Below are 24755 nucleotides of genomic sequence, written 5' to 3'. Positions count from 1 at the left end.
GCTAATAAATTAAAGAAATGTCATTTCATTTAAAGACTAAAAGAATTGCTAGCACAGGTAAGATCTCTTTCACCTAAATTTTGGAGGCCTCCCAGTATATGGTCCATGGAGCATAATCTTTAGAATGAGGATCTTACTCCTCAACTTCTTCCTTTCACATCAATGTAAGAAATATACTGTGAACAATGACTGTGTGCTAGACAACGGTAAACATTGAAATACAAAAATAGTTTCAGTAAGGTCTCATCCTCAACAAATCGTTCCTGGGAATTCAAATATAATGTGGAAATAAAAGTTTGTGAGCCTAAGGGTAGAGATTGTATTTTATTTATCTTTTTATCTCTAGGGTTATGGCACATGGCAGATGTTTTGTAGATGGTTCTTGAGGAAATAGATGACTGAATAGATGGACTAAGGCTTAAGATGAGACCAGCCATGAAGGAGAAATTCCCCCTTGATGTATGCATGAGGGGAATAAGAGTTTAGCTTAGAAAGGCTGCAGAACTGGAGGGGGTACATTTGAACTTGGTTCTGAAGATGAGAAGCTTTTAAGGTCAAGAAGGGGAGATGAACAGCACAGTTGGTCATGCAGGCAGCAAGGGAGACAAGGGAGAGTGAAGAAACACGTCTGTGTGGGTCCCTTTGAGAAACTGGTGGTAATATTAGCGAGTCCTGGTTGGCGAGAGCAGAATTCCTGTCCGTATCGTCATTCTTCCACCATGAGGACAAGAAGCCTGGTCTTGCTCCAGCTTTCCGGACGAGGTAATTTCTCCCCCATTCTATGCTCCCAACTTACCTGGTTCTCAGGTTTAGAGAAAAGTAAAGTAAGAAATGTCAGAGACAGGGCAAATGAGAAAACCGATATTCAGAACCATTCAGTGGCTTGCCCAGGATCACCCAAATAACTTGGTTCTCCCTCTTGCCTGCTTCAGTCGGAGGGGCACCCACATAACTCTTAACTGCTGCTTAGGATTTTTACCAAAGTTCAAATACAATACACAGACTGAGCCCACGAAGACTATATTGTTTCAAGTTGTTAGAATATTTTAAAAAGTCACTTTCCCTCCTTAAATTATTTGTAGTCTACTCCCCCCTTCCCCACCAGAGTCCTAGTGCTACCAGGCTTGCTTTCAAATGCACCAAACCGTTTCTGAACATTACCTACAACATCCTACCACTTTCCATTTCCTAACAAGCGTGAAGTTAACATTTTTAAGAGAAAGAACAACTTCACTGGCAATACAGCTACGAAAAAGAGATATTCAACCTTCTAATAAAATAGTAATGCTGCAAGCTCAGCTGCTCATAAAACATTTATAACCGTCAGCCAGTAAAGTGTGAAACAAGAGATTTAAATGTTGCTGCTTGATGAAATGAAGGGATGCTTGGCATAAATATCACGCCAAAGACGCGGGCTGCAGCTAGGTGCAGGGAAAGAGGTCCCTTGTGGCTGCAGGTGTCTATTTTGGAGTTAACTAAAGGCTGGCCCCATTCTGACATTTTTCTTTGGCCACCTAGAATGGAGACATGAAATGGGGTAGGTAGGGAAAGAGAGAATTAAACTGCTGTAAACATTTGTGTACAGGTTTTTATGTAAACATATGTTTTCATTTATTTAGGGTAAATACTCTTTAGGAGTGAGCTTTCTAGGTCATATGGTAAGTGTATGTTTAACTTTATAAGAAACTGACAAGCCAGTTTCTATCGTGGCTGTCCTGCTTTGCATTCCCACCAAAATGGGCAACAGTTTCAGTTGTTCTGCATCCTTGGAAGCATTTGGTATTTTTTTTTAACTTTAGCCATAAAATGCATATGTGACTGTATTTTATTGTGACTTTAATTTGCATTTACCACTGGCTAGTGAGGTTGAACATCTTTTCATATGCTTATTTGCTTTTGCATATCCTCTTTGGTGAAGTGTCTGTTCATATCTTCTGGCTATTTTTTAAATGGGCTGTTTGTTTTCCTACTGTTGAATTGTGAGAGTTCTTTATACATTCTACATACAAGTCCTTTGTTAGATATATGTTTTGCAAGTATTTTCTCCCAGTTTGTTGCTTCATTTTTTGTCTTTCACAAAGCTAAAACTTAAATTTTGATCAAGTTCAATTTATCAATTTTTGTTTTTAATTTTATGGATCTTGTCTTTGGTGTCATGCCTAAGAACTTGTAGGGGAGGACATTTTTTTTTTCTACTACCCTCCTAGGTTCTCTGGCTGGCGCCCTGTAAATTGGACTGACAAAAGACAGATTAACAAGAAAAAAGCATACAAATTCATTTAGTATAAGTTTTATGTGATGTGGGAGGCCTCATAAGGAACTAAAGACCCAAAGAAATAGTTGAACCTGACCATGTGCATACTACATTTGAAGAAGAATGAAAAGTTGTGGGAAAAGGGCAGGAGCTAAGAGTAGTCTGGGGGGAACTTAGCAAGTTTATTAGGATGTCTCGCTGTGTCCCTCTGACTTCAGAAACAAGGATGCTCATTTTTTCCTGGTATCCAGGGACCACCTCTTAATGAGGGTCTTCTTACCTGCCTCAGTGGAGAAGGTGCAGAGAGTCCTCCCTGCACCTGCGTTTTCTCAAATTCCTTCCATTTAAAATATTCACTGTGCTAAGGTGACTTATTTGGGGGTAGTATATTCTGAACTGTGTCAAACTGCATAACCCTGGGTCATGAAGATTTTTGCCTGTGTTTTCTTCCAAATGTTTTATAGTTCTACATATCACATTTAGGTCCACTTGGAGTTAATGTCTGTAGAAGTGTGAAGATTAGGTCAAGACTTCTTTCTTTTCCAATGGATATCTAATTGCTCCAACGCCATTGTTAAAACCCTTTTTTTATTTCATTTTATTTTTTTTATTGTTGTTCAGTTACAGTTGTCCCACTTTCCCCCATTGCGCTCTCCTGTCTCATCCAACCACCGCTCCCAAAGATAATCCCCACCCCTGCCCCCTGGCTTTGTTCATGGGTCAACTGTACAAGTTCCTTGACTTGACCCTTCCCCTTTTTCCCCGTTATCCCCCTCCTGCCTCCCCTCTGGTTACTGTCAGTTTGTTCTTTATTTCCATGTCTCTAGTTCTATTTTGCTTGCTTGTTTGTTTTGTTGATTAAGTTCCACTTATATGTGAGATCATATGGTATTTGTCTTTCACCGCCTGGCTTACTTCACTTAGCATAACACTCTCTAGTTCCATTCAGGATGTCTTGAAGGGTCAGAGTTCCTTCTTTCTTTCTGCTGCATAGTATTCCATCATGTACATGTACCACAGTTTTTTGATACACTCATTTACTGATTGGTACTTGAGCTGTTTCCAGCACTTGGCTATTGTAAATAACACTGCTATGAACATAGGGGGAACACATAGGTTCTTTTGAACTGGTGTTTCAGGTTTTTTAGGGTATAAGCCCAGCAGTGAGATTGCTAGATCAAAAGGCGTTTCCATTTTTAATAGAACAATTTTCTTAATTGAATTTCTTTTTTATCTTTGCCAAAAATCAATTGGTCATATTTATGTGGTATGTGTAGTTCTAAATCCTCTATTCTATTACATTAATCTATATAACTTCCCTTTCCTAATATAAAATGTGTTGATTTCTGTAGCTTTATAATATGTCTTAAAATTGGATATTATGATTCCTCCAAATTTATTATTCTGTTTTCAAAATTGTTTGAGCTATTCTGGTTTTAGACCTTTTCATATACATTTTAGTATTGACTTGTTTATGTCTTTAAGAAAGCCTGCAGAGTATTTGATTGGAATTCCTTTAAATCTGTAGGTTGATTTGGGGCAAGTTGACATCTTTACTATCATTTCTTAATAAAAGAGTGACATGATTACTTTTCATTTCTGGAAATTTATTTGCATAGGGAGGATAGACAAAGACTATTTTTTCTATTTTTCATACCATTCCCAGCCTAAAAGAAATTCTGAGCCTGTAAACCAATTGAATTCGATCTCTGGTCCCTTAGGAAGAAGAGACTTGTGTTACCTCCTCTGGGTCCACACTGTATGTGATGGCTCAGAATGTGGCATGTGAGTTGCTACCAGTCCAGGCCAGGCTGGGTCAGACAACAAGAAGAATCCAGGTGTTTAACTGAGTCCAGGTAAAGCTTTCGCGAGAAAGTGTAGTGAGTAGACTATGTCTTCCACTTGCCTAACTGGCTTGGTGATATTAAGAAACTCAGCTTTTCTCTGGTTTTCTTTGCACACCTATAAAACCAGCTAAGTCCTTTCAAGCTATTAAATGTGAAAATACCCAAATACAACAATATATCACTTGATATATCTTGCAGATCTATTTTTGCCAATATACAATGCATTGATTACTGTAGCAGTCTAATCTGCAAGAGATAGAAAAGAATTTCTGAAGAAATCTTAACTTGAAAGCATACAGAGCAAATGATTATCCAAAAGATCACAGTCTATGACTTTACTGAAACTCAAATAAGCCAAATTTTTCGGTGACACAGAAACAGTATAACCAGATATGCCTGTTCAAAATGAGAGCGCCTCTATTATTCTGCAGATAACTGCCCAACTTTATGAATGTGTCTGCATTCATTCATGTGAACCTCATTTTGAACAGACCCCCGTTGTTCTTATTCCTTGCTGTTTTTTCCCCGCCCCCGGTCGGGAAAGCTTTCGTCACCAGGCAGCGGAGTAGGGCTCACTCAGCGCTACCTCGCCAAGCAGTCGGAAAATGGCAACGGATAACAGTGAAACCGGTCTAGGAAGTTGATGTGAACAGCTAGCCTCCTAAATCCTGAGATTAGATTTGATAGCTCAGCCCACAATTTACAGCAGGTCAATGAAGAGTAAGAAGGAAGAGTGTGATAAAGACGAGGAATGCTTTAAAGCTATAAACCTCTGTGTGTGTGGCCAGGGATTGGGGTGGGGGCGGGGAGGGTGTGTTGGGTTTGGTGATAATCACGGCAATGAAAGGTCTGTGTCCTTCCCTAAAGGAGAGCATTAGGGCAGAGCTGGGAGGAGCATTCCACTTCTCTGAGAATTACTAGAAACTTCTTACAGTTATGGAGAAGAAAGTAAGGACATTTAGTTTGTACCTATCATTGGTCACCCTTTCCAAGTAGGATAAGTTTTCAAGTTTTCCTTAAATACTGCCTTTCTTTTCTTAGTATTTTTTTCTTTACCCTAGTAATTTTCACACCTTTGTGCACTTTTGTTGTGCGTGTTGTTTGCCTTTTTTTCTACCCTCTCCCCTTAAAAAGTGCCACAGTTTCCAAAACGAAACCTTGTTGAAAACTGTGACACATAGAAGAGATGGCAGAGCAGTGATTCTGCCACGAGTGAAACTGAGAGCTAGCTCAGCCTGCTTGGTCTCCCCACCATCCCCATGTGCCCTGGAGCACCATCCCTGGTGTTAAATGTTTGCCCTGGGTGCCCAGCGGCCAGGCTGCCTGGAGTTCTCTGCTGTGAGGCCTAGAAGCCCAGAAAAGCAGCCTGGTTCCTGATCTTCACTGATAAGCATATCAGTCTTCCAGACTCTGCCCCTGTAACTGTTAAGCCGTGCATCTAGGTCAATCTGATAAAGCGACTAGGTCAATCAGTCCACAGCAACATAGTAACTTGCCAATGTGTTATGTCCCTCAGATTATAGAGTGCTTAATCTGGTTTAAATGGCCACCATCTAGGCCCTATGACTGCAAGTAGAGACCAGGGAAGGATGTATTTTTGTCAAGGGTGGGGTTGAGAGTTCTGGGTTAATGCCACTTGTCTGGCAGATGCCTTGTACTCTGCCCAGCAGGCCACAGGGAAGTTTCTAAAGCACTGATTTCTTCCTCCTGATACGAAAGTCTTAAAAATGTAAAGTTAGGTTGATAAGTTTTTCCTGTAAAATACTTACAAGACTTACAGATAAAGGCTTGTAATACTAAGGAAATACTTATAAGATTTTTAAAGTGCCAAACACCACATTAAAAAGAAAAGAAAAAAGAAAAGAAAAGAACACCTGGTAAATGGAGAGCGAGCAAGAGGGAGGGAGGGAGAGTTCCTTTCCTAACCGTACCAGTAATGAATTCGATTGGGATTATTTTTCAAAAATAAAAAGCTGTTAACTCAGACATGTGTCAAACCAGTTGACCTAATAAAAGTTTTAATAATACGCAGTGAAATCATTAAAGCACGTATGCCAACATACAAACTGAAATCTCAGCTGCAGTTTACCTCTATGCCTTTCAAAACCCTTGTCTATTTGTGGAGGTTTCCCTGAAGAATTCTCTTACTAAGAGTTTGACATCTTCTGTGGGCCAGCCATCCAGCAGGTGCTTACCCACCTGTCTTACTACACAGCCATTTATCACGAGACTCTGGTTTTAGCCTCTAAGTCCCTGTGTAGGAAAAAAAAAAATACTCACAATAATTAATACCTTTAAAATCTGACACAACCACAAGACAATTTTATCTGATGGAAGGTAAAGCAGAAATGGGAACTGAAGACATCTGGTCTCTTGTAGACCTACTTTGGGATCTTGAGGGAGACAAAGAGAACTTGGACTTCCTCTCTGCAACAGCTGACAACATTTATGAAGAACAGCTAGTGAAGGCAGGAAGAGTTAGAGTTTTTAGGAAGAAGCAACCGTTCAAACCATAACCTTGTTTAGTTTTAACCTGTGTTAACAGGGACAAACTGTTTGTCCCTGTTAAGGTATTTTCGTTTCTTTGTTTTATTATTTTTAAAAATAACCAAGTTGAAAGGATAGTAAATTATGCCAATGTTGTCCTGACAAAGTATAGCTGCAAAAACAACCTTCTGAGTTGCATGGGGACAGCTTGAGCATGAAAAAGAGTTTGTATTTACTGTTTCAATGGCAAAAACTACCTGTAATTATTTCCTCAGTGGGACTGCATAAAACTGGAATTCCATTTAATCTTCTACCAAACAAGTTCTATATTTCATGTCATGGATTAGAATGAAAATGGAGATAGTTCATCAACACTGATCTGTGATATAAAAAAGAACAGCGAAGCCGAGGGTATGAGAGTGCATAAAAATGTTTTGTGTTCTGACCAGTACATTGCTTTAAAAAAATTTTACAGTCAGGCCCAATTGTTCATTCTCTCCATGCAGAAGATACTCACATATTCATTTTTAAAAGGGCAAATCAACCATAATTCAGTTTATAAACTATGAAGCTGGTTGTGAATGTCTGGATGAATATTCATTAGAATCTCTTAATCTGCCATCGACTGTGATTCATTAGGCATATGTAAATATCACTCACTTTAATTGCCCCTAAACTGACTTAACATAATATTGTCATTAGCAAATTATTAGTTATTTGTGTAACTAATGGTACATTATGGTGTGCACGTTAAATCTCCAAATATATGATTACAATTATGATGATGTTTTATGCTGGGGGCTTTCTAAACTATTTGATGAAATATAATGGAGTCAAATCAAATCTGATATGTTAATAGGACATTTGCAGAACTTTTTTCTGCACTTTGGTGCTGTTATCGTATCCCAGATACTCACTCTTCCTGACACTTGACTTGCCATAGCTTCTTTGTCTTGTCTTGTTTTCACCAAAGGTCTCAGGAACTTCCTCGACTCAGTTCTGCCACATTTTACCTAATAGGATCAACCTCGGTTTGTTTTTGGTAAAAGTGACTTCATTTCAAAAATATTCACGCACTGGGCAAACAATACAAAATGGGCAAAGAAAACACAGAAGGCCTCCCCAAACACTGATGTAAAGGATAAAGCCAGTACATTATTTCACCAACTCATAGGAGCTTGACTCTATGAGGTTGTGTTTGAGGGGCTGCAGTTACATTAGTTCTGCGTAAATTCATCAAACGGTTAGCTGTGCTGAGGCTGTTTTCTCTCCAGAGTTATCATCTATGAAGAATTTGATACGTCCTATTAAGCCTTCTGCGTTCTTTGCATTGCCCTTTCTGAACATTGTGTTGACCTGTCCCTCCATCTTCCAAAAGCACTTACTTTACAACAAAGTCATGTAGAAAAGGATGTCCTTTTATATACATCTCCACAATCATATCAGGAGATTTTTCAAAGAGAATCACTTACTTTTATCTCTTAAAATTATTTAAAAATCCACTAAGCGAGCTCCGAGGAATAAAGTTGACCCAGCATGGTGGCAGAGAATACACCTTTAGTCTCTGCTAATTGCCTAACTGCTGACAGGAATATGTTAATACAAAATGAGCTAACAGAAGCGCAAAAGCCTTTTATCATGTTGCCCTCCTAAATATTAGTATATTAATAGGCCATTGATGTTTCTCAACAGAGATTCAGACAAATGCATGTTCCTGTCTTTGATAATGTTCTAAATTATTTGCCATTTCATCTTAATTTAATAAACGATCCTTTTGATTAAAAAATGCTTACTCAAGAAAAGAAATTATTGAGATAATGACAACATAATGAATATAGATTGTGGTACAAATCTCTTGAAGAGATACCAACATTCCAGAAACATGGTCAAGCATTATTGTCTTTAAAATAAAGCAAATTTTTCAGTCTAACATACTTCAGGTCTAATACTACTGCTATCAGGTAGAACAATTCAGGTGATTTTGATTAATGATGAGTGATTGAATCCCTACTCCCAAGAAGCTTAGTCGTAAGTTTTAGAGATCTTTTCTTTTTTTTTAAATTTAATCTTTATTGTATTTTTGTCCATTATCATTTAGTCCCCTTACACCCACCTTCCCCCAGCGATCACCACGCTGTCGTGCATGGCCCTAAGTCCTTTTTCCTTTTTGCTCAGTCCTTCCGCCTCTCACTTCCCCCCACCACTAGCTGTCATCTCTTCTCCATCTGTGAGTCTGTCCCCATTTTCCTTAGTTCAGTTTGTTCATTAGATTCCACATTTGCGTGAAATCATATGGTATTTGTCTTTCTTCAGAGATCTCTTCTAACCAATATGATTCTCCCCGACTTAAAAACTGGTTGGTTGAAGGGCCACTTACATGCTGTACAAACTTCTGACGTAACACTTATCTTCTGGTTCACAACCATCCTGCCTCCTTTACAGACTGTAAGTTCCACTAAATTAAGAGCTTTGTGCCTGGTATGGAGGTTGGCAAATGGGCCAAATTGGGTCTACCTCCTGTTTTTATTAGAAAGTTCCACTGGATCACATATGCTCATTCATTCACTATTGTAACAGAGACCAATGTATTGGTCCACAAAACCCGAACACTTATTTTCTGGACCTTTACAGAGGAAGCTTGCCAATCCATGGGCCAACAAACAGAATTTTGCTAAACATGAATGAATGAATAAAGTACCCCCCAAAAGCACCTTGTTTGTGGCAAAAACTTATGCCTCAAATGTCTGAAGAATCAATGATTTATTGTGTCGTTAAATAAAGTTTGATCACTTGTAACTCTGCCATCACAGAGATGTTTAAAATACCTAATTTATTTGAACCTTGATAATTTTGTTATACAGCTTGGCTGGAGTATTTGGATGGGTTTTTATATCAAGTCCATTGTCTTATTTGTAAATTATGGTTGAATACAAAGTGCGGCTCAGAAAGTCACTTCAAATTTTCTTCATAATGCTAAGTCTACTTTAGACTCAAATATAAGCCTTTTTCTTAGTGTATATACTAGAATGAAGAAACCCTCTTGCCTAGCATTGATATTGCAGTTATTTATAATGACCAGTAGTTATGAAGCTACTAACTTTGTGCAAGGCTCATGCAAAGCACTTGACATACATTATCTTATTTAATCATTACTACAAATTTGTGCTATGAGACTACTATTTTTCCTAAATTAAAGATAAGAATATTGAAACTTAGAGAAAATATATGCTTTATCTAAAGTCACAGAGCCTATAAATGGGAGCCAGGAGTCAGTTCTCAGCTTTTCTATGGCCATGACCCATACTCCTTCCATAATGCCATGCTGCCTCCTACCATTTATTGAATTATTGGGTTGGCCAAAAAGTTCGTTTAGTTTTTTTTCCATACAATGGCTCTAGTAATGCTTAGTTGTCTTTAACTTCATTTGAAATAATTTTGTTAGATTGTATTGTGACAGCTACCATATCACCATGCATTTAAAAAAAGCTTATCAAAATTGGTAAATTTTTGTGCAGCCATTTTAATATTGAAGATGGGAGAAAATATACAACATTTTTGGCCTATTGTGATTTATTATCTCAAGAAAGGTAAAAACTGAAATGTAAAAACAGATTTGTGCAATGTATAGAAAAGGTGCTGTGACTGATCGAATGTGTCAAAAGTGGTTTGCAAAGTTTCTAGGTACTATTGATATTTTGGCCAAATAATTGTTTGCTCTGGGGCTGTCTTATGCATTGGAAAATGTTTAGCAGCACCTCTGGCCTCTACCCACTAGCAGCCAATAGCAGGAGATAACTGACCTACTCAAAATGTCTAAATCAATAAAGTTATTTGTGAAAATGAAAAATGTGTCTTTTGTGGGAAAAACTAAATGGGCTTTTTGACCAACTCAATACATCACCTGCATTGTTATGCTGAGATGATTAACACATGGCCGCTAAAGATTAGGTTCTTTAAAAATAGTCAACCATCCAGAGACAATATAATATAAAATGTCTAGTAAAAATACCAGACTATACAATTAAATACGTTTTGATACTCATTCTGTAAAGTATACACATACTAGGGTCACAGCCGGAACCCCGAATGCAGGCATTGCAGCTCTGCAGGCGTATTTGGGCACGGCCAGTGAGCTGATGGTGTGGCCGAACCAGAGTCTCTCTGGTTAAGATCTGATGAGCTTCCTGGGAAAGATTTCTTCTTAATAAAACAAAGCTGGGGCAATGAGCCTGACCTAATAACCAAGCTCCTGTTGGATAAGAGAAGTGATTCTGAGTACACGGTAAAGGCGGTTACTCAAACTGCCCTGTGCAGATGCCTGGATTCACTGTGCTATAACCAACGCCCCTTGAGAACACTATGGCAACCTACCATGAGCTCTGAGCCCATGCATGTGCTCGCTGGATATGCTCAGAAGGCAAGGCTTTCACAGTTCTTTATCTAGGCTATTTTCCAGGATTGGGTTTCTAGCAAGCAGCTTATATCTGGACTCCTTACTGGTGGGGGAGGGGGGGATCCTCATAGTCATAATAATGTCATAGTCATAGTCATAATAATGTGCTCTCCTGGAGAGACACCATGTCTTGTCCCTCATTAGTGCAATGAAAGGAAAGGGGGAAGGTCCCTTACCATGTCCCAGGCAACCAGTAAATGGGCCTGCGACTTAAAGTCATCCAATGGCGGCTCCAGCTCCATAAAAGCCTGCAAAGGTGAGAGGAATAGCAGGGATCCCTTCAGAGAAATAGCCTTTGGAGGTTTGGGGCAGCGGGCAGCTACAGGAAAGCTGCCAGTGTCCTAAGGAGGCTCATTATTTCCACTAAGAGACAGATGATAAGCTTTCTAGACCTTCCCCAGATGCCTCAGTTCCTGCCCACTTCTCAAGTCTGTGTCTTGTCGTCCTCCGCTCTTCCCTCAGTGAGCCACTGCTATCCTGCCAATTAATCCCTTTTCTCCTGCACGTGGCCAGAGTCAGCTTCTGTTGCTGGCAACCAGTAGCCCCGACTTAGAGAGAACTTCTACACTGTGGCCATTCAAACACCAAATATATGTAGTTTTAAGCATAATGTGAGAGATATTGAAGGGGCTTTTGCCCATCTTTTCCTCCAGCTTCCCTTAGTTTTAGTGTCTCATAGCGAGGTTCCAGGACATGCATAAAATCAGCTATGGAGATAGAGAAGCATTAATTTTTCTATTCTGCCAAAGTGCAAACTTTACAAATGCTTCAGCAAAATGGAAAACAAGTAACAGGGAGAATAATGAGTACCATCTTGTAGAAAACTTACAATGCCCAAGGCAAAAAAAAAAAAAAAAAAAGGAGAAAGTTATCACCATTTTAGGCCAACTAAACTTGGTATGAACTTTAAGGACTGCTGGTCATTCCCTCTGCAGGGAATGTCATGCCAGCAACTAAGAGTATTCAGAGAACCTGACTCCAGTGATTGTTTTCGTGTCCCTTGTGATGGCTCTCATTCAAATACGGGAAGTTAGCACCTTTAAAAAAATTCCAGTTAGAAGTGACTAGTTCTCTTGCTCAACCCCCAGACCCTTCACAGACTTGTGCGGACAGCACATTCTGCGGCCAGTCTTTGCTCTTCAGATCCCTGTCCTCTTCTCAGTTCATCTGATAACTCACATGTGTAGTGCAGGAGGAATCTTCGGGAAACTTCATAGAAGATTTGGCCGAATTCACTGTTTTTTATGCAAAAAGAAGGAGAAGTTTGGGCCGAAATTATCTTATTTTGCCCCTTGCTCAAATCCCTACTTTATTGCTTAGCACATTTGAAACTGTCCCTTCTTAGTCTTTCAGCTTCTTCAGTTTAGGAAATGGGGCCCTGTCTTTGTCTGCTTGGCACCTATCATAGTGCCTGACACATGGTAGGTGTTAAATAAATGTTTGTAAAGTAGAGCTGAAGGTTTTATGTTTAGTGGTCTGAAATGCCAATCTGTTACTCCTCTCAAATGATATTTTAATTTTGGCAGGAGAGTTTTTGGAGACTGTTTCCAATTCCCGAGTAGAGTGCAGGTTTCTGACGCTTTAAGTCCCTCTGTCAGGCTGATTGTGGCCATATCAAGAGGCACAGGCATTCTAACTCCCTCAAGTCACACTTGTAACTGCTGTACCATGTGTCAGGGATGAACATGGTACAGAGGGCTCTTCACACCGGGTGACCTTCTTCTTCAGCACTGATTTCCCTTCGTCACAACTTAGCTCCTTGGCACATTTGATGAAGCTCTGTTATGGTATGTTTAGCTCTTGCCAGAATCCTGGGCTAGTAGCCACTGAATAGGCTGGTAACAAATCCCTAAACTTCTAGTAAATCTCAGAAAGAATAGAGAAATAAGAAAGCTCAAAAGAACATATTTTCAGTAACGGGCAAAAGTAGTCAAGCTAAAGTTTCACAGGCTCTTTGTGGTCACCCAGCAAGACGCCCAATGGGCAGGTCTACTGATATGCCCTCCAAGTGACATAGATTTCTCGCCCTTCCGCCATGACCTGCTTGCCCCCGTGGTGCAATCAATCATGTCCTACTTCATGCTCCTGGTCTGCTCTTTCTCTTTTTAGCTTTTTTCAGTCTGTCCAAAGTACCTTGATTCAACCACCTCAGAAGTCTCCAACGTCCCAAGAATCCTGTGCTAGATACTCGACAGTTCTTCCTAAAGAGCTTATAAACTTCCTCATAAGGATCCCCTTCTCTTGGGACTGAATTCTCTTGGTCACAACTTAGCTTCTTGGCACATTTGATGCAGCTCTGTTTTCTTGGATGCCACCCTAAACGTAATTTGGATGTACATGGTATGCACAGAGGGTATCAGATATGACTTCGATATATGTGGTATGTACAGGGATAGCAGAGACATGGAGAAAGGACAGGAGTGTTGCCTTGGGTTGGGTGTGTGGTGGGAAAACACCAGAGTGGAGGTGCAGCTTGGAGAATGAACAGAACTCTTCCAGCAGATAATGGTACATTCCAGGTAGGAGAAAGAACTTCTGAAAAAGCAAAATGTGTGAAACATTATGGCACATAGTGACAGTGGGGAAAAAGCTAGAGAACTATAAGAGCCTTAATTTCATTGCAAGAGGTAGGTTTCAAAGCCATTCAGAATTTAGGCAAGAGTTAGACATGATAAGATGGATATTCAAGAAAACCGTGGCGACGGTGTAGAAAACGGGTTGGAAGGAGCCAAGGCTGGAGATGGACAAATCAGTACAAAGGACATTTACAATAACCTGAGTGATGGTGAGGCGAGGACTTAATCTTTGGCAGCCAAAGTGTGACAGACAGAAGGGGACTGATTGGAAATATGTTAAAAGAGTACCAATTACAGGCATATGCAGGCAGGAGAAGGAAAAGCCGAGGAAAACCCTGACTGCTGTGGCCTAAGTGACAAAACTGTCACAAGTGTCATTCACTGAAATAAGGATCAAAATGACTTGGAGGTAGATAGTGATTTCAGCTGGAACATTTTGAATATGAAGCGCTCTTGGAATATGGAGGTGGCGCTGTCTCAAAAGTGAGTAACATACGGATTAAAAAAGAGGTCTGGGCCAGAGATTTGGATCTGGCATGGCAGACCCGCTAGTTGTGTGAGCTTGGGCAAGTTATTCAGTTCTCTGGGCATCAGTTTCATCATCTGTAAACTGGGAATAACAACAGTTCCTACTTCATAGGGTTGTTACAAGTATTAAGTGACCTAATACATGTAAATGTCTTTGGACCGTGCCTGGCACTATATATAAGTATTAGCTACTATTTTATATTATTACTGCTATTGCCTCTGACAAAGTAACCTCATTACATTTAGATTTTTGAACTCCAGTATTAACTTTTTTCAGCTTTATTGAAGTATAATTAACAATTAAAATTGTAAGGTGTTTAAAGTGTACAACATGATGACATATATATGCACCGTAGAAGGATTCCCCCACCCAGTTAGTTATCACATCTGTAGTCGTGAGAGCATTTCAGTTCCAGTCTCTTAGCGAATTTCAATTATACGACACAGTGTTATCAGCTATAGTCGCCATGTTACCATTAGATCCTCAGATCTTATTCATCATGCAGCAGAAGTTTGTAGCCTTTTACCAGCCTCTGCCTGTTACCCACCACCACCCCTCCAAACCCTGGCAACAACTATTCTGCTATGTTCCTGAATTCCACTACTGGTTTTGGGTTTGTTTTTTTTTTTTAATTCTACATATAATTGATATCATGTATTATTTGTCTTTCTCCATCTGGTTTATTTCACTTAGCACAATGCCCTCTAGGGTCACCCATGTTGTCACAAATTATAGAATGTCCTTCCTTTTTAAGGCTGTATAATATTCCTCTGCGTAAACCACATTTTCTTGATCCATTCATCTGTTGACCATGGCATGTGTCCTTTCGCTGTCTCCTCCAACCTTCCTTACTTTCTCCTGCCACCCACCCTTGGCAAAAACCTCAGTTCTCACACTCATGTACTGTTTTACAGTGGCCTATATCTTTATGCATTTTATCTTTCTAAAAAAAGACATTAGTTGAAATGAGGTGTGCTTACTGCTAATTGGAAGAGTCCCCGGAAAGCCTGCCATGAAAGTTCTAATGCTGTTGCCCTTCTGAGTGCAGGCCACCCCCTCCCCAGGGTACAGTGAGGAACACCTATGCTACCAGTTCCTCTGTTGTTTTTACCTAATCAACTTCATTCTTTCCTGATTATAGAATTAGTATGTGCACATTGTACAAATCTTGGGGGAAAAAACAAAAAAGTACAAAGGAGGAAGTAAAAATCGCCTATAATCAAGGTATAGCCACTATACAAATATTTATTTTTTGTTTATCTTGCAACTTTCCTCCTTGAGAGATTCAGGCAAAGATCAGCCCCACGAGCACCATCTCATGTTGCCTGCATACTGACCCTGCTTCGGCTGCTCTGGGCGGGTGACTTAAGGCAGTCGTCGTGATCTTTGGGTTTTAGAAAGTTGTCAAGCTGGGATTTAATGCAGTATTTGTTGGAGTGTCCTGGCTGAATTCCAGCTGAAGCCCTGATGATTTGAGGGTCTCAGTTGTAGCTTCAATTGGATTAGTTACTCATTAGTTCTTCTTCTGACCCGGGTGGAGGGGGTGCAGGCGCGACTAAATCAGGAGTGCCTGCTTTTAAGTGAAGGGAGCCCCATGGGGTGGGCTCTGTAAATCATCCCACTGGAGAGGGAAAGCTCTATAGGGATCAAAGGCTCTGGGGAAGTGCAGGGTGTCACGGACCCTCTTGCTGCCTCCACCCCCTGGCTCCCCCTCCCCACGTGGGGACCTGTGGAGGCAGAACACCACCGCTAGGGCATTTCCCTGTTACGGAATCTTGATCTACCATGGAGAACATGCTTGCCTACTAAACATCCTGTATCAACCCTGCTCAAGTTTTACAAGCATTTCCCCCATCCCTCATTTTAAGGGCAAGGAGAAAATTGGGTTGCACACATGTCCAAGTTCAGCACTGCAAGCAACCTCCCTGTGACTATTTTGATATTTTGATCATAGATGATGCAAAACCAGTTTACTGCCTAATGCATATCAGGTGGTGAAGGTGAAAAGTTTATAAAGACCAATGGCCCAGAGACCAAGCTGGCAGGTGATGTTGCTTAAACATTCTGATCGTGTAGGGAGGGGGTCAGCATACCCCCTGAGCCTTGAACCAGAGGAAGTCAAAATACACTGACTCCAACAGCATCCAAACCCCTAATCATTGCTGATATGAATTCAACAGTAAATTTTTCATAATACCAATTAATAACCTTACTTTAGCAGACACTGGCACGATTGTTGGGACCTTGTAACAAATACCTGGTGCCATTTAATGATGGAATGACATATCTCTGATATGCAAATTTTTACAGCACAGCAATTAAGCAGTTTAGAATTTTACGACAGTGTTTGGGCTTTACACAACAAAGAAAGGGGGGCAATAAAGGTCTGTGATGGATGGGCTAATCCCCACTGGAAATATACTAGGTAATGCTGTGGAGACAATACATTATGGACAGCATTGTGATGATTGGTTGTTAATCTCCCTTCCCATCCTTCCCCAGATCCTGGGGAAGCCTGTGCTCAGGCACCACCCGCCCCCTGCCCCGCCCCCTCAGGGTGCAGGACTCAAAACTGCACAGCAGCCACGTTGTTGGGAAACGAGTCTGGGGTACAGATGGGAAAGTTGGGGCAGAGCAATCTGCTGTGTGCACGGAATACAGAGCAAAAGGAGCTTGCAGCGAGGCAGCTTGTCAGCAGGGGACAGAACTGGGGGCCATATGCCGCTCTTCTTCTCCCTTCTGTCACCAAGTCTGCCACCTCATCCTTCTGTCAGGGGACACTAATGATGAACATGTTTTAAACAGTTTTGTTTACCTAGCAACAGCTTTTCTAAGAGGGGGTCTTAATTAGTCACCTTAAACAATTTTTGGTTTGGATTTTTTTTTTAAAGCATTCATTCATTTGTTCATTCATCTGGAAGAATCTCTCTCTTGCTCATTCCATACACACCCCTTTCCCCCACCCCCCATGCCCTGGAGGCTGTTGTTACTGTTTCCATGAAAAAGTGCGTCTGCATTGCAAAACTAGTTTTAATAGCTATATGCCATTTTTCTTTCTTTCATACCTACTTTAATACCACAATTAGCTTTGAAGGGTAGATTTTTTTTCCGCTTGTCAGAGGCAGTATCTTTTGTGAAGCTCTTCAAATAGGATCTGCATTTTAAAATGAAATCCCATTTGGCAATTTCTTTTCTTTTTTCTTTTCTTTTTTTTTTTTTTTTTTTGTAATTTTGTACTCCTGGTTGTCGTTGCTTTCACCGTAAAGAGGCAGGCTGGGAGCTGGTCTAGCAATCCATTCAGTCCGGACAGAAAACAAAAATTCTAATTTGAATTTCATCAATTATATTATTAGGGTTTTTTTTTTCCAAATTTGATTCACAAAGCACAGTGAAAGCAAAGTAGCCTCCTAGTGTTTTCTGAGTTACTTTTGCTTTTCGTTTTCTTTACTTAGTATAAAAAAATTGGAATACTATGAACTCATAGATTTCTACTTATACAAAATAATGCTAAATTTTAAAATATTTGTTAAGGTGTAAAATTTTAAATTCAAGGTGACTTAGAAATAAAGTCTAAAATAGAATCATCCAAAATATTGAGTGTGAAATGACTTTCTTTTTTTTTGTAATGAAATTTATGAAGAGTGGGTTAACAACCAAAAGACAATGCCACCCAATGTGTTTAATCATTAACTTTCCTTAGACAATAGCTTCCATAAAAATCAAATGACACAGGCTAATTCCTGCAGGAATACCTCTGCTTTTACATTATTGAAACAGCTTCTGCCTTATTGTGAAAAAACAACACCTCTTTTAAGCCACTAGTTGTTACTCTTAAAACCTATGATCCACTTAAAGCCACTGGAGTATTCGCCATTGAATATCAAGCTTCATGTTAATTTAGCAGAAAGCGGAATGATTAAAATGTAGGCATGGTGGGAATAGAAAACAGCTGATCCCAAAGGATAGTTTTGAGAATAAATATTATATTTTTGTTGGTAACTTAGTTTGTGTTGTACTAAGTCAAATAATCTTTTTAATTGAACATTTTTTCTCTTTACAAGTTATACTATTACAGAGATAGGTTTTAGTTTAGAACTCTAAAGAGGAATTTTGTATAGTCAATTGATATTTAAAAATTTAATAGACTTTTTTTTTTTTCAGAAAACCTCTGGATTTACAGAGAAATTGAGCAGAAAGTACATAGTTTTCCCATAGTCCCTTACCTCCCCTACAGTTTCCCCTATTATTAATATATTGCATTAGATTGGGACATTTGTTACAATTGATGAACAAATATGGACACATTATAATTCAGTAAAATCCATACCTTACATTAGGGTTTGCTCTATGTGTTTGTATGCTTCCATGGGTTTTGACAAATAAGTATCTACGTGTATCCACCATTACAGTATCATGTGGACTAGTTTTCCTGCTCTGAACATCCCCGGTCTCACCTGTTCATTCCGCCTTCTATCTCCAGCTGCGGGCAATCACTGGTTGTTCTACTGTCCCTATAGCTTTGCCTTCTCTGGAATGTCATATAGTTGGAGTCATATAGTATGTAGCTTTTTCATATCAGTGTCTTTACCAATACACATTTGTTTCCTTTACATCTTTTCAGGACTTAATAAGCCATTTCTTTCCTAGCCTAAAAATATTTCATTGTATGGATGAACCAAGATGGATTTTTATAGCACTTAGTTGTCTAAACCCATTAAAATAAGAAAAATCTATCTTTCAATGGTAATTGAGTGAATATATTATATGGTTCATTTGCTTTTTAAATTTGAGGATGTATTTGAAAAATCATTGGTTTAAATAGTTTGGTTTCAGTTTTGGGCTAACTAGTAACATATGCATTATAATTTCTTAGCGTAAGCTACCTAAAGCATTAAGTGAGAAAAAAGAGAAAATCTCCAAGGATGCTTGATGAGGTTTATGGTTAACCAAAAAGTATCATGTCATGTGATATGTATGCCAAATGAGGAGGTACAAAACCATTCTGCATATAAGTGTGCTTGTGTGGGTGTGTGTGTGTGTGTGTGATGAGCCAGGAATTCTTTGTCAAGAAAGCAAGCACAGTAACTTACCTTGGCAGACTCCTGAAGAATCACTGGTAGAAACCTCTCAATTAAATTACATCTTTCAGAATTACGTTCTTAGAGAATGAGGATGTACCAATCTTCTTAAAGCGGGAATAGAACAGATACTTTTATGGTTGACGAAGACTGCCTCTCACAGGTTCATTTGATGTAACTCCTCAAGTTTGAAGTTGTTTAGGAATCAGGAGTTTTTTGCGGGAAAAGGAATTGAGACACTGCTGACTTCTCTTTAGAGAATCAACATGATTAAAATCAAAGTGAGATATTGGGATGGTGCCAGCTAAGGTCCACAGGTAGTAAAGAATTCCAGAGTCCCTGACAGGGAACTTACATGTTAGAAGAAGAAGTCAGGGCTAAGAGTCAGCCCAGTACTAGGGGTCTAGTACAAAAGGCACCATGTGCCGTCGGGGTTGGAAGTTGACCCTGGATCCACCTCCTCAGAGAGGGTTTGCTTCCCAGATGGGTGTGGCCTGAAGGAGCAGGACCAGGAAACCCCAAAGCTAGGTGGCGCTGCCGCTCACAAGGGATCTGAGTCCGTAAGCACCCCCTCAGTGGAGGGAAGTGGGCAGCTGTGCAAGACGGCACCAGCTATTAATGTGCTTCTTTGTCACTTTCCAGGTGGCATTTAGAAGCCAAGCACCTGTATTAAGTAATTTACCTCCAGGCTATTGGATAATTCAAGGAGTGGGAAGATCTGAGAATGAAGGCTTCCTGCTCAAGTTTCTAGCTGAAAAGGCAAGACAGTGAAAGAATGTTGTTTCACCCGTACCCTAAGCTGGTAAAGAGAACCATATCACGTGTTCTAGCTCAGACTCTAATTAAAGAGCAGCTCTTCTTTCACGCCTAAGGGAATGCAGAGCACTGATGGAGGCAAAGAACCCAATGGTCACCCAGAGCCCATGTTAGACTGAGAGACAAGCTGAGTCTCAGTGACCCACGCAGAAAAACCATTTTCTTGCTAGTGAGTAATTTCAGCACAAACACGTGGTTGGGCATGTTACAGAGCTGCAAAGTCATTTTTTTTTTTTTGCAATACATCCCCTCTTTTTTTGCTTCTAAGATACAAATTTAAAATATTATGTAGTTTAACATCACTGACATCAAGATCTCTGTTCTAATCAAACGCATCTCCGATTTGCTGTTGGCATTTGTGAAGTGGCTATCACTAGCTGCAGTGTTCAAGTTGGGCCAGGGCTGTTTATGCTGTTGCCACTTCCGTGGTATCATGTGCTAATGAACTGAGTCTTTGTTAATGTCCACCTGATTGTTGTTGGAGAATTTTTATTGATTACTTGTGATAGATTTTGTTTTTTAAAACCAGCATCAATAGGTATTGAGGACTTAGAAGAAAGCCCCAAAGGAACACTTTTTAAAGAAATGGTGCACTACTGAAACCTCTGTTGGCACAGACATATTAATATGTAGAACAGGAAAATACGAGGTCATGAGAAAGCATTTCTCTGTGATTTAATTAACAGCTTCCTTTTTTTTCCCTTTTGTCCTTCTTAGTGGTATATAAAATAATGGAGCATATTTCTATCAAAGACTTCTTAGCTACATAACAGGTAACCTGCTACATAAAAGCCTGAAACTACTCTGTAGGATACTGTGATCATGGCCAGATGTCTTTATACCTGTTCTGAAATCCATAGAATGGATGTACAGCACCAAGAGGGAACCTGAATGTAAACCATGGTCTTGGGGTAAGGATGGTGTGTCAGTGTAGGTCCACCAAGTGCAATACATGCACAACGCCAGTGAAGGGTGCTGATAATAGGGGAGGCTCTATATGTGTAAGGATGGGGTATGTAGGAAATCTCTATATTCTGCTCAGTTTTGCTGTGAACCTAACACTGCTTAAAATCAGCCATGGTGGACATGTTGCAGCATAGAAATCAGCAGACCCTGAAAGTCAGGGCTCTTCCCCCCAGAGAGCCTGTTGCTGAGTGTTTACCAGCACTCCCCTGCCATAGCATAACGGGAGAAGCATTCTGTAAGAATTAAAATGCCCTTTCTGTACTAAAATGATGAAATATATTTGTTGGGGAGTGACTAATAAAAACTGTAAAATATTGAGTTGGCCAAAAAGCCTGTTTAGTTTTTTTTGTAAAATAAAAGACACATCTTTCATTTTCACCAATAACCTTATTGATTTTGATATTTTGAGTATGTCCTGCATGTTATAACATTGATTGTTCTCAGTTAATGTCTCGATTTGATCACTATCAACTTCAACTGGTCTACCCGAGTATGGAGCATCGTCCAATGAGAAATCTCTACCATGTAACTTCACAACCACTTTTGACATGTTCAGTCAGTCATAGCACCTTCTCCATACACTGCACAAATCTTTTTTTGCTTTTTAATTGTGTTTTTACATTTCTTGAAATAATGAAGCATAATATGCCAAAATTAATATGCCAAAATGAAGCTTAATATTTTCTTCCATGTTCAGTATTAAAATGGCTACACAAAAAATTCACCAATTTTGATAAGTTTTGTTTAAACGCATGCTGAGATGACAGCTGTCACAACACAATCTAACAAAAGTGTTTCAAATGAAGTTAAAAGACAACTAAGCACTACTAGACCATCTTATGGAAAAAACCAAATGAACTTTTTGGCCAACCCAACAGAAGGATTAATAAAAATATTTAGTTCTATTTGGCAGTATTGTAAAAACTTTCACTGGATAGTATTAATTAGGTTAAGTTCTATTAAATTAGTAAAAAAAATTTCTTGGTGTTTAAGTTATTCCCTCTGGAAATTGCTCAGTTAAAGTTTAACAGGTCATTAATTGATTGGTGGTTATTTATTTCTATATAAATACACACACACACACGGTATGTGGCAGAGTACAAGTAACAATGTATCAAGTGAGAGCTTAGTGACATTAAGAAATCAGTGGAACTTCTAGAGATATTGCAGTTATCTTTAACTGCAGTAAAAGCATTGAAAAGACTTGTATTAGGAGTAAATAGACATCGTTTTAAAAAATCAAAGTACAAGCCCTTTCAGAAGACATAAAGCATATACCTAGGACAGAAATAGATGACTAGAAATAAATCTCCACTTGACGTTGGGGATCTTTGTTTCCCATTAACATTGATTTCACTTGCCATTTAAGTGTTTTAAACAGTGACTGAAATTACAATTACAAAAGGGAAATTGATCTCTTCATAATTACAAAAGAGGTGATGTATGTATTTTTGTGTAACGTGTGATGTGGAAAATTCCCTTTTTTTCATTAAAATACATGTAAAACATTAAATGCTTTTGTTTTTTAACCAGCATACTTTTAAGCAATGGAATATGTCTATCTAAGTTTTTTAGTATTCATTTCAATGTTATTTCAAATTGTAGTTCAATCCCGGTGAAACAAATTTTAGGTAACAATGGTAAGATGAAGAGCCTTGAGTCTTTTCACATTTACAAAGCATGAGAAGGACGGATGTTCAAGGAGTATTGCAGAAATGTCTGTCATGCCATGTACAACCTGGAGGGATCTGACTCCTATTATTGGCTCACTTAGTGCGCCCCTTTATTCCTTACCTTCTAATTTAGGCCCTCAGAAAACTGTGCCTCATCAGTAAGACACCTTCCTGGGTAGAGGTAACCTGGTCTTGGGTCTTGAGTCACCAGCAACAAAGGAGCTGCATTCCTTACCAAAGAGTTCTCAGGGCCCTGTGCAAGGGCAATGGAGGGAAGGGCCACTTCCAATGTGACTTATTTTTTGGCAAATATGCAAAATAATTGTTGTGCTGTTAGCATAAGCACCTTAGAAGATTTAGAAGTTTTTGTACTTTGTTCATTATACACAGTCATTTAAACTAATCATTTCAACAATTTAAGATATCAAAGTGTTCATTACATAATGTTAAGTGAAAAAGTCAAAGAATACTATGAAGTAAAATGTGATTTTTATTATGTGAATCATGAACATATATATTATGTTATATATATATATACATCAAGAAAGAAAATATATCAAACATTTCAAAATGAACTAACGTTAGGATAAATTATTTTTCCTGATGTTTCCTAAGTTTTCTACACTGAACATATATTATTTTATGAAAAAAAGCAAAATAATTCCATTTTCTATTCAGTATAAATGCTAACATCTTAAAGAATATATTATTGGACCAAACATATAAAACAGAGAGAAGAGACACATTAGTAAATGCCCTGACATGGATCATGTGGCAGAGATAAAGATCTACCTGGAAAATCAGGTAAAATAGAAACCCTGACGTGCTATGCTTGCCTAGAAGCTTGGACGTGACTTCAAAGAAATTAATTAGGAATCATTTGTGATGGGTAACATCATGCAGTGCTTCAGTGCTAGAAAACTCTTTGGTTTTAATTTCAGTTAATTGAATTCTCACAAAAACTCGGAGTTCGCTATGAGTGCCCTCATTTTACAGATGAGTGAGCTGAAGTTCATAGCTCTTCCTAACACGCAGCATTGTCAGGCCAGTTCCAAGGCTCGCATGAACTTCGTGGAAACACTCTAGCAAAAAGAAATTGCTGTATGCATTGTCTGTGATAAGAACGCTACAGATTAAATGAATATTGGGCTCTTTCCTTGTTTTGAGATGGGTGTTGAGTTTCTATAAGAGAATATCAATATATATATATATAACCCGTGTTTTGCTTCTTTGAGAAAAGAATACAAGGTAAGCCTTCCAGTGCTAATCTAGTCCGACTCTACGAATTGCCCATTATAAGCTCTAGGACACTGTGTATCTTTAGAATGGGACTTTAAGCTAGAAGCCTGGATGTTGTGCAGAGTTGTTTTGTTTTGTTTTGCTTTTTGTAATTGTATACATACCCTGGTATGTCAATGAGCAACAGAAAGTGTCACACTAAAAAGAAAGAGAAGACACCGGGAAGCAACTGATCCCATGTTTTTAGTTTCCTCGATCTGCTGGAGCGTTCATTTAAGTTTACGTCTTTTCTTGGAAAAAATTAATTTCTCTTTCACAAGTTCCACTCACATTTTGTTGCTAATAAAACCAAGGATGTAAATACTATTAAGTACAAAACAGCATGCTGCATAATTGTTTCAAAGCAATTACAGATTCTATCGAGCCATTCATGGAGCAGAAACAGTTTTTTCCAAGACACCAGCTCCCTGTACCTTGAAATTTTATTAGTCTAAGAATTTCATGCACCATATGTTCGAATATGAGACTAGCTGCAATTGAACAAACAACTTTCTGATATATAAGTGAATGATAACCTGATTTTAAATGTGTTTATCTAATGAGATAGTAACTGTAATTTACAACATAGATAAAAACCCACACTGTTACTCCTGGTGCACCTTTTGGCTAAAAAAGGGTGATGCAGAGAGATATGCTAATGACGATCGGCTTGGTTTTTACCAAGTCAGTAATAAAATTTGCATTTGATATTGTGCACAGTAAACTGGGTTATTAGCCTTGAAAATGAGTCTCATAAAATTTAAATATAGGCTTAAATCATATTAACTGTTCTGTACG

Source organism: Pteronotus mesoamericanus, unplaced genomic scaffold (assembly GCF_021234165.1).
Source record: "Pteronotus mesoamericanus isolate MK-2021 breed Mesoamerican mustached bat unplaced genomic scaffold, CSHL_Meso_final contig_20, whole genome shotgun sequence".
In the NCBI taxonomy this organism is placed as follows: domain Eukaryota; kingdom Metazoa; phylum Chordata; class Mammalia; order Chiroptera; family Mormoopidae; genus Pteronotus; species Pteronotus mesoamericanus.
Note: the sequence above shows the minus strand (reverse complement) of the source record.